Below are 10910 nucleotides of genomic sequence, written 5' to 3' on the forward strand. Positions count from 1 at the left end.
CAGGGTCTCAGAGCAGTTAACAGAATAAAATCAAGATATAAAACCACAAAATACATAATAAGAATAAAACCAACAACCCAATAACCCCCCCCCCAAAAGCCACATTTTAAAAGGGTAAAGGATGTCAATCAGGTCAACCAAAGGCCTGGTTAAAAAGGAACATTTTTGCCTGGCGCCTAAAGGTGTATAATGAAGGCACCAGGTGGACTTCCTAGGGTAATAGTTGAAACAGAGAAAGGAAAGCCTGGTTGTCCCTCTTGCAGACTCATCCAGCAATCTCCTCCTCAGGACCTTAACCTCAAAATGACCTGTACTTAGCCTGCAGGGTAGGCGGGACAAGGATCGATCAGGCTCCTAGCCATTAGAATGTACCTCAGCGTGGGATGGATGGACAAAAACTGGGAACTTTTTCAAATTTTGTGATTGACAATTTGTCATCTAACCACATTTCAAATCTCTGTAAACGTATGTGTCAGAGTCACCCGTGGTCCCAGCTCACAAGAGACCAAAGTCCACTCCAGCTTATGTACAAAAGCTTTTATTGAAGAACATTAGTAGCTTTACATCCGAGGTCCGTGACCCTACGTCTGTTACCCTTAGACCGCTGAAGTCCCCTCTGAGTCACTCCCGCCTCAACACCAGTTTAAGAGGCTTGTACTGGTCCACCTCTTTCTCTCTTTCCTTTTCCGCAGGGTCTTTCTGCCCCCCTGTGTTCTCTCCCTTCGGGACTCTCCAGAGGCTGAATCCTCTGCCGCCGCCTCCCCCCTCCTTCGGGCTTTGGGACCAGGCTCCTCCCCAGGACTCTCTTCATTTCCGCGCGCCTCCCATTTTGAACTTGGCGCGCTTACGTTGCTCCTGACCTTCCTTTCGACAGTTACACTGCCCTCCATACTACTTTCCTCCCCTTCCGGCAGGACGTTTTGCCCTGATCTCCTTCCCCTCTCTGCTTCCTGTTCTGCTCCTTCTGACACACTGGTCACTCCTCCCCCCTCACTCCGTTCCAGCGGAGCAGCCGGTCTCGCTCTCCAACTCCCACTGGGGGTTCCCCCTTCGTTTCCCTGCTCCTGACTGCTTCCCCCTCTAGCTCCCCTTGGCTTGACCAGAGGGGCTCCCTTTTGGGAGTCCTCCGATTCACTGGACGGACTCATGGACAATCTTGGGTCATTGTCATCCTCTTCCTCGTCAGTCTGGAATCCTTCCCCCTCACTCTGCGTCTCTCTCCCTGAACCCCTGACGTCCATCCCCCCCTCGAAGCCCCCCCTTCCCCCCTCCCGGCCCTCGGAGGCAGGTCGTGGGAGCCGCAGCTCCTCGGAGGTAGATGCAGGATACAGTTCGTTTGCTTCAATGTCCTCTGCTAGCAGCTCGGTGTATGTGTGTTCGAATGCGGGTTCTTCGCCCAAGGTGTTCTCGGCTCCCTCTTCCATTGCTACTTCGTCTGGTGCTGCCTGCCAAGGCCCCGTCAGCCATTTCTTGCGCCAGTCGTCCTCTGGTTGCTCGTCCCACCAGTAAGAGGGTTCTGTGTCTACCCCCGAACACGATCCCCTGGGCGGGCTTGATTCTGGCGTTCTCTCCTCGGCGGAAGAAAAGCCCCTGAAAGTACTGTCTGAAAGTGTGGGCGTAAAGAGCCAGTCATCAAAATACTCGGCTGGCATGGGTCTATGCGGGAAAAGTGCATGGAACTCGTCTTTCAGAAGAGGTTCGTCTAAAGCGTAGTCCGGCACCCAAATATTGGCACTGGCCGGGGTACCCTCTCTGGCTAGAAAGTATTCTACTCCCTCTACCCCCCATCTCGAGTCCAGGATCTCAGTGACCTCGTTGAGTGGTTCGGCCCTGGGCGCCCCCTCCCTCTCGGGTGACTGAGTGCGTGCGTGCGGTACTGTTTCAGACTCCTGAAACCTGTGCGGGGTCTTGTAGGGAGTGAGCACCGACCTATGAAAGACCGGGTGCACTCTGGAACCTTCGGGGAGGGCCAATCGAAAAGCTACAGGGTTAATCCTAGCCTCCACCTGGTATGGCCCTAGCTGCCTGTGTCCCAGCTTCTTCTTAGCCAACGACCTGGCTGGCATCGCTTGGGCCGCTAACCATACCCAGTCCCCCACCTGGATGTCCTCTCCCACTCTCCTATTCTTGTCCGCCTGCACCTTATATGCTTGTTTGGCTAGCTCCAAATGTCTCCGCAGCTCCTCGTGCACCTCTTGCAGCTCTGCTGCGAACTGGTCGGCTTCTTGCGTCACCCCCTCTCCCGGTGTTACGAACCCCGGGAAGGTTCTGGGATGACGACCATTGTTCGCGAAGAACGGCGTCACCCCCGTCGACGCGTGCTTCGTGTTGTTGTAGGCAAACTCCGCCATCGGCAGGTAGTCCACCCACGCCGCCGGGCGCTGATTGGCGTAACATCTCAGGTACTGCTGCATGATCGCGTTGACTCTCTCTGCTTGGCCGTTGGTCTGCGGATGCCTCGCCGACGTTAGGTTGATCTTGACATGCAGGATACCTAGAAGCTTCCTCCAAAAAGTAGAAACAAATTGGCGCCCCCTGTCGGACAGGATGGATTGTGGCAGCCCATGCACCTTGAACACGTGATCGATGAAGAGTTTGGCGGTCTGTTCCACCGTCGCCACCTTCGCGCAAGGAATGAAGTGCGCCATCTTGGTGAACAGGTCCACCACCACCAGCACCGCCGTCTTGCCTCTGGAGCTGGGCAGGTCAGTGACGAAGTCCAGCGCCACCCTCTCCCATGGTTGCTGTGGCGTCTCCAGCGGTTCCAGTAACCCCGCTGGCTTCTGGTGCACTGGCTTGGACCTCTGACAAGTGTCACACCTGGCGACGTAATCCGCTATCTCTCCCCGCATCTGGGGCCACCAAAAGTCCCTGGCCACCAGTTCTATTGTCTTCTCCTTGCCGAAGTGTCCCGCACTGGGGGCGTCGTGCAACTGCTGCAGAACCCTCGCGCGGAGCTCTTCGCCCGGTACGTAGAGGGCCCCTTTGTGAGTTAACAGCCTGTCGCGTAATTGGAACTCATCTTCTCTCTGCGAACCCCTGCGCAGCGCCTCCATCTTGGATTGTGCAAATCGATCTACTTGCAACGCACGTCACACCGCGTCCAGGTCGACTGCGATGGTAGCGCACGTCCACGCCTGCGGTGCGAAAATGTGCTTGGCTGCCACTGGCGCTGCTTCCTCGAGATATTGCGGTTTCCTGGAGAGCGCGTCGGCTATAACGTTGGATTCTCCCGGGATGTATTCTATCCTGAAGTCGAAATCTGCGAAGAATTCAGCCCAGCGCATGTGTCTTTGGCTCTGGAGCTTCGCCGTGCGCCAATACTCTAAGTTCTTGTGATCTGTGCGGACCTGCACTGTGTGCTTGGCACCTATGAGGAAGTGTCGCCATGCTTTGAAGGCAGCGTGGATGGCCAACAGCTCTCTGTCCCATATGGTGTAGTTTTGCTCCGCCTTGCTGAGCTTTCGGGAGTAAAAGGCACAGGGTCTCCAATTTCCTTGGGAATCTTCTTGCAGGAGCACGGCTCCCACCGCTCTGTCTGAGGCGTCGGTCTCTACTCGCATGGGTCTGTACGTTGCAAAGGCACTGGGGACTGCTCTACAGATTCGCCTGGCTGAGCCCCAGCAGCTCTGCTTCCAGCCAGGCACTGTCGTTTCCCTGAGGCTGCTCCTCTTGCATCACTTCTGCTGCCACTGTTGCTAAGGCTGCAGTGTGCTTCTGGGGCCTCTGGGGGCACTCTTTCGCCATGTGTAGTGCACTGTCACAGATGTAACATTTCCTGTTCCCTCTAGGAGGCTTCGCCTTTACTGCACCGGATGCTGGGACTCTGGCTGTTGCTTGAGCCTTAGCACCACCAATTTCCATCGGTTCCTCCCCCTGCCGCGCCAGAGGCGAGGGATGTGCCTGGCTGAAGTCTCTGGGGAGAAAAGGAGGCGTCCTTGCCGGTGCACGCGCCTGGCGTCCCTCCTCATTGTGCCAAGGACGTTCTTCGTGCCGTACCCCTATTGCAAGAGCCCTCTGCACAACGTCCTCCAGGGTCTGAGGTCTGTCTCCCCTGGCAAGTTCATCTTTTATGGGGCCGCTGAGACCCTCCCAGAACAAATCTCTCACTGGTTTGCAGTCCTTCTCCCAGCCCAATACAGTCAGTAAGGCGAAAAATCGCGAATGATACTGACGCACAGTGGCTCTCCCTTGCCGCAACCCGTGCATTTCCCTGCGTGCAAGATCAAGATCCACGGTAGACTGGAAACAAGCGTCCATCGCTTTAATAAATTCATCAGAATCGCGGCGGGCAGGGCCGTCTTCGCGCCACAAATTGCGCAACCAAGCTCTTGCCTCCCCATGCAAATGAGACACAATAAACCCCACTTTCTCCTCTTCATCTTTAAAGTCATTACGAAGCAAATGCAGTGCATACAAGACGTCTGCTCTGAAACTTGGGTAGTGCTTTAGGGTCCCATCGAAGTGGGTGACTAGACTGCCCCCCCGCTTTCCAAGTCCAATCCCCTCTGATCTGGACCCTGGGAACCCTTCCTTGCTTGCACGCTCCCACCTTATTTGCAGGTCCTGGCAGCGCTTCTCCGCTTCATCACTCTTCTTCTGAGATGCAATGACTGCAGCGGTGAGTTCTGTAACTGCGCTTCGCTGTGTTGTCAGCTGTTCCTCCGCACTCATGGCTGCCACCGTTCGTGAGCTTTGCAAAAAAATATTTTGCGTTCTTAGAGAGGGGACTTGCTGTCAGAGTCACCCGTGGTCCCAGCTCACAAGAGACCAAAGTCCACTCCAGCTTATGTACAAAAGCTTTTATTGAAGAACATTAGTAGCTTTACATCCGAGGTCCGTGACCCTACGTCTGTTACCCTTAGACCGCTGAAGTCCCCTCTGAGTCACTCCCGCCTCGACACCAGTTTAAGAGGCTTGTACTGGTCCACCTCTTTCTCTCTTTCCTTTTCCGCAGGGTCTTTCTGCCCCCCTGTGTTCTCTCCCTTCGGGACTCTCCAGAGGCTGAATCCTCTGCCGCCGCCTCCCCCCTCCTTCGGGCTTTGGGACCAGGCTCCTCCCCAGGACTCTCTTCATTTCCGCGCGCCTCCCATTTTGAACTTGGCGCGCTTACGTTGCTCCTGACCTTCCTTTCGACAGTTACACTGCCCTCCATACTACTTTCCTCCCCTTCCGGCAGGACGTTTTGCCCTGATCTCCTTCCCCTCTCTGCTTCCTGTTCTGCTCCTTCTGACACACTGGTCACTCCTCCCCCCTCACTCCGTTCCAGCGGAGCAGCCGGTCTCGCTCTCCAACTCCCACTGGGGGTTCCCCCTTCGTTTCCCTGCTCCTGACTGCTTCCCCCTCTAGCTCCCCTTGGCTTGACCAGAGGGGCTCCCTTTTGGGAGTCCTCCGATTCACTGGACGGACTCATGGACAATCTTGGGTCATTGTCATCCTCTTCCTCGTCAGTCTGGAATCCTTCCCCCTCACTCTGCGTCTCTCTCCCTGAACCCCTGACAGTATGCTTCAAATCTATGGTGCAAAAGAAACTAGTCTAGAGTTGTAATATGTAAAAGGGGGACAATTAGTATCATCAAGAACCGTTCATGCCCCCCACTGTAAATGCAGTCAGCAGATTCTGAAAAACAAATCTATTGGCTTGCTTTTTCAATTGCTCTTTCTTCTCAATGTGCGACCTATTGGAACATGAAGTTTCATTAGCTCTTTGTTCTGCTTACTGCCAGAGCTCCTGTGTTTGTTAAAGGCCTGAAGCAAGATGTACCAAGAGGCTTGCAAATTTCAGGTAGAAATGGTTTTATTATTCCACTGCTGAAAACCTGCTTCATAATATTCAGAATTGTTATCTTAAATATGCATGTGGTCGCTACCTTGCTGAAGCCAAGGTCTGGGTCTGGTCAGCGTCTGTATGGGGAACAATATGTATAGATTTCCATGATGGATGAAAAGTAATTGTAAATGCATCAATAATTTTCACTGGGTAAGTATAGACTGTAACTCTCTAGGTGAACTGAATCACACTGCACGAAAGCATTTTACTAATGCAACAGTGTAGTCTTGTCTACTTAGAAGTAAGCCCCATTAAATTAATGAGCCTTACTCTCAGGTTGTTGTTGTTATTTAAACTTGTAAGTCACAAAGGTCTCCAACTCACACTACATTATAAGTTGTCAGTATAGGATCATAACTTAAATCCGGTTTAAAGGCTTTGTGTACCACCTGTTCTGTTATTTAGGTTAACAATGTCAAGTAAATACAAGATGCTGCGTTGTTTTCCGATTTTAAAATACCGTATATAAATAGTTTTCTCCCAGACTGCTCTTTTAAGCTAATGATTTCCAGATGAAAACATATTGCACTTCTTCTCGGGGTGAAACAAACAACTTGGAAATTACCTTCCTTTCTCAATTTGGTTTTGACCTTCTGAGCCATGCACAATGTTTTGCTGTGGCTCTAAGCCACCATTTTGTGCTGGGAGAGGAATACAGAGGCTGTGTTTCTGGATGTAAAATCCAGCAATGACTTGCCTGGTGGAATTCAGTGAGATGTCCCTGGCACCCGGTGCAAAGCCTTGATTGCTGGTGATATTATCCGTGCTCCATTTCTGCCTGCCAGCTCTCCTCCCTCGCTATTGGATCCTGCTTGCGGGTCTCTCTGCTTTACCCCCGCTTTTGGGTCTTTTGCAGGAGCTGCCAAGCTTCTGTCAGAGGCGAGGCGGAGACTGGCACAGTACTAAAGGGAGACATAACAAGCCTCGATTTAGCAAGCAGATTGGTGCAATGTGTCTAGAATCAAGCACGAGGCGGCATGGTGAAATGGCTGCAAGCCTGAACAAAGACAGCATTCGGTTGTACATATGGTGTTGCTGAACAATTCAAGGAAGTCAGTCTCGCATCTCCCTCCCTCTGTGAAAAAGAGCCGAAACCACAAAAGCCACATTTCCACAGCAAGCGGACCCATGTGCCTTGGAAATGTGCGACGCAAACCTGGGCCTGTTTTCTCAGAACTATGACCCACTGTGTTGACTGGGGCCTACACCCAACCCAAGTATCATAGCACCGCACCTTCGGTTTCCTCATACAAACACAGCCTTGCCTCCAAATTATCCTGAGAAGTTATTACCATTCAGTCTCACTTCTTCATTTGTAAAATGGGAATATAAGTGACAAAGGGATGAGTTTCTGAGAAACTAAGGTATTTCGATAGCCACCCAAGGGTGCAATCCTATGGGTTCTGGGTGATCCAATATGTCGGCTATCTCTCTCCAGTATTGGAAAGGATGTTGCTTGATTCTCCCTCTTTGCTACCGCTGAAGCAAATTCACATGAGCCAGCATGGCCAATGGCCAAGGATGATGGGACTTGTAGTCAAACCACATTTGGGAACACCACAGAGGCCAACCCTGTACTAGATAGCCCATCCCTCTTATTTCCCCTTGGCAAGTCTTAAACTGGAGCAATGCCTTCGAGATTCAAGTCAATTTAGCAACAAGACATCATCCCATCCCATCATCTTCATCCCATTGGCTGAACGTCCAGTGACTGACTGCATGCCCCCCACTTCTTTATCCCTACTTTGGGCCAATAGGAAATATAAACGTGTGTGTGTGTGTGTGTGTGTGTGTGTGTGTGTGTGTGTGTGATTTTCCTAGTTCATTGAAATATTTCTGCTCCTAGACAAAGCAGGCTGACACATTAATCCTAATTGCACTATTCCCAATCCAGTTGTATCTGTGGGCTGTTAAAGTTGCTGCCAGAGGAATCCCTGATCTGGACCTTGTGCAGTGTAGAAATGACTGGGCTCATGAATTTCAAAGCTTTACTGGAAATAATCTTAAAACAATTTTTTACAAATAAATGTTGCAAAGTACAAAGTAACACATTGCTTTAAACAAGCAAGTGAAGCCTTTGGTTTAGTCCTTAATACAGTCCACTCAACTTTCCACTCTCTGGTCCGAGAGAGAGAGAGAGAGAGAGTTCCTAAGCAACTTGCTTGTTCAACAATGCTGAGCTGAGTTCTTACTTTTGCAGCTACCTTCAATGCTGACTTCTCAGGTTTCACCTTCCTTTTGTGAGAGATCTCGCAGGTTTCCAGCAACAAGTCCTCTATTAGCCTAATAGAAACATCCAATGTTTTCTGCCACATTTGCCAGACAGAAACCTCCTGCATAATACAAACTTCTCAGCTTTGCAAATGCAAACCTATAGGTAAGTTTTTCAAACTTCAATGCATCTTAAACTAATATCTTTAACATGGGAAACTAGTCACATGTAACAACATGTAGTAACTGCTGGCCTAGAGTAAGTCATTCAAATAGTGATTCGCTTATGCATCTGTATGCACACTCTCATCTGCACTGTGAAGTTCACTCAAACAATATTAAAGAATATATTTGGTAGGGTTCAAACGAGCATCACAATACAGATGAGGGTATGTGTATGGATGCATAACAGCATCATCAACAAGTTCAGAAATGTGTGACTTTGTGAAGCAACTCCCTTAGAAAGAAGGTTAAAGCATTTGGAGCTTTCCAGCTTAGATAAAAGGGGAAACTTGACTGAGGTATAAAATGAGGCATTGCATGGGGAAAGTGAGTAGGGAGAAGCTTTTCTCTGTCACTCACGAGAACCCAGTCTCATCCAGTGAAGCTGAATGATGAGGGATTCAAGATGAACAAAAGGAACTAGTTCTTCACACAGTGCTTAGTTAAAATATAGTGATGGCTACCAATATAGATGGCTTTAAATGGGAATTGTGGAAATTGTGGCAACAAGGATGGGAGAGGGCTATTGTGTTCATTTCTTGCTTTGGGCTTTCCAGACCCAACTCATCCAGTGCTGGAATAGATAGGCCTTTGGACTGATCCAGTATGACTTTTCTTATACTCTTTTGTGGGACGTAATATATTTAGAATCAGGTTCCATTGAAACATTTCCAAGCAAGACTGCAACCCTATTTCCACTTACACAGGAGTAAATCAATTAAACTCAATGAGTTTTACTTCTGAGTTGACATTTATAGGACTGTGCTATAAAAGGACTTTGAAAGGGTTCTCATACAGGTAAAGGTAAAGGGACCCCTGACCATTAGGTCCAGTCGTAGCAGACTCCAGGGTTGCTGCGCTCATCTCACTTTATTGGCCAAGGGAGACAGTGTACAGCTTCAGGGTCATGTGGCCAGCATAACTAAGCCTTTTCTGGTGAATCAGAGCAGCACACGGAAATGCCATTTACCTTCCCGCTGGAGTGGTACCTAATTATCTACTTGCAGTTTGACGTGCTTTTCAACTGCTAGGTTGACAGGAGCAGGGACCGAGCAACGGGAGCTCACCCCATCGCAGGGATTCGAACCGCCGATCTTCTGATCGGCAAGTCCTAGGCTCTGTGGTTTAACCCACAGCACCACCCGCATCCTCTCATACACGTAGTACAATCCAAATACTTTGACTTTTAATCACAGACAAAAGAGAATGCAATACATAGCTTGTTTTATTAAAAAAAAAAAAACGCAAACCATTAAAAAGTGTTTCTTCCACTTCTTCCAAAGCCACATATTGTCCTTGGTTTCACAGGTTTGGTAGGCTCTGCATGAAATGCTTCTGGGGTGAATATTTTAGTTCATCTTAACACCAAGCAACCAGTAGTTAATTAATCTTGCAGTTAAGTTTCAACTTTATGGCCACATGCACACAAATTCTCCTGCGATCATCAAATTTAACAGATGCTGTGGAAAGAATGTCCGGCATGTTTGCTTGCTTTTGTTTTCTTTCTGGAGATTCTTGCTAAGCAGCAATCTTCAAAATATGGAGCAAAGTTTACCATAACACCAACTTAAAAATAGTAAAACTGGAAACTATTTGCTTGAGAGACCTAAGCTCGGATGCTTTTCTTTTTTCTCTCTCCTTTTTTTTTTTAACATATGAACTATTTCCAATGTAAACACATCTCAGGTGTGGAGATGTGGTCTGACCATGACTTGGTTTCAACTGAAAGCATAAAAAATATATATTCATACCCCACCACCACATTCCAGGGGAGGGGTGGTGGGGACCTGGTGAGAGGTGTTCTGTGTTAGCCTCTCATAATCAGTCTGTGAGAGAGCTGAGGAACTGTGGACAGCCCAGTAGTGTGCTGTATAAGGGAAACAAGAAACCAATAACATTTCAAAAGCCCATATGTTCAGAAAGTCTTCTGGGTAAAATTGCCATCCAGCTGTTAGTCTACATTAGGCATCAAAGAATTGTATATCTCGCTAGACATTTGCAAAAGCAGGTCTTGTGTTTAAGGTACTGATGGCCAAGCTGATTCTAGGCCTACTATGTAAGGATGAGATCTTGTAGGAAGATCTTCTGGGCAGTTGGTTCACTAGCTGAGCCAAGTCATCATGAAGGAATGAGATCAATGCATAGGGTGAAATCTTAATTTATATATTGCACTTGATGAATAGATCCGGACCATGTCTGCATATGGTTGTGTGTACTGTTCCTGGAATTAGCTCATTGCCAGGGCCAGCCCTGACAACAGGCAGAGTATGGCACGTGCTTCAGGTGGCACATGCAGATCAAGGATGGCAGCAATAGTAGCCACTAGTTGTATGCACCATGTGGCTCACTCCGCTGCCCTCGGGGGGGGGGGGGGAACGCTGTCCTACTCCCAATGTGAAAGTAATATTCAGCTGCCAATCCAGTCCACTTCAGTAGTAGAAATGTTGTGCCTAGGTGCTGCCTTGTCCTTTATCTTAGGCTGCATTCACACGGCAGTTTATTTCATGCCAGATGCACCATTGTGGTGTGGGAATTCCACAGGTATGGGGCTGCCATAGAAGATGCTCTCACCCAGGTCTCTCTACACCTTAAACTTCTGAGGGTGGTGGCGCTCTACCAAGAAGGCTGCTTTGCTCGTCTTTACATC

At 49.3% G+C, this 10910-nt stretch overlaps 1 long non-coding RNA gene across 1 annotated transcript; it reads right to left on the reverse strand.

The window, feature by feature from the left end:
- Nucleotides 1-222: 222 nt before the first annotated feature.
- LOC309350696 lies at nucleotides 223-6755 on the reverse strand. The gene is made up of 3 exons (XR_014160501.1): nucleotides 6396-6755; nucleotides 5871-5904; nucleotides 223-319 (listed from the first exon to the last, which is right to left on the reverse strand). It is a non-coding gene; the product is annotated as an uncharacterized lncRNA (long non-coding RNA).
- Nucleotides 6756-10910: the final 4155 nt, after the last annotated feature.

The sequence above is a fragment of the Podarcis erhardii genome (assembly GCF_964252035.2).
Source record: "Podarcis erhardii genome assembly, chromosome: 10".
NCBI classification, from domain to species: Eukaryota; Metazoa; Chordata; class Lepidosauria; order Squamata; family Lacertidae; genus Podarcis; species Podarcis erhardii.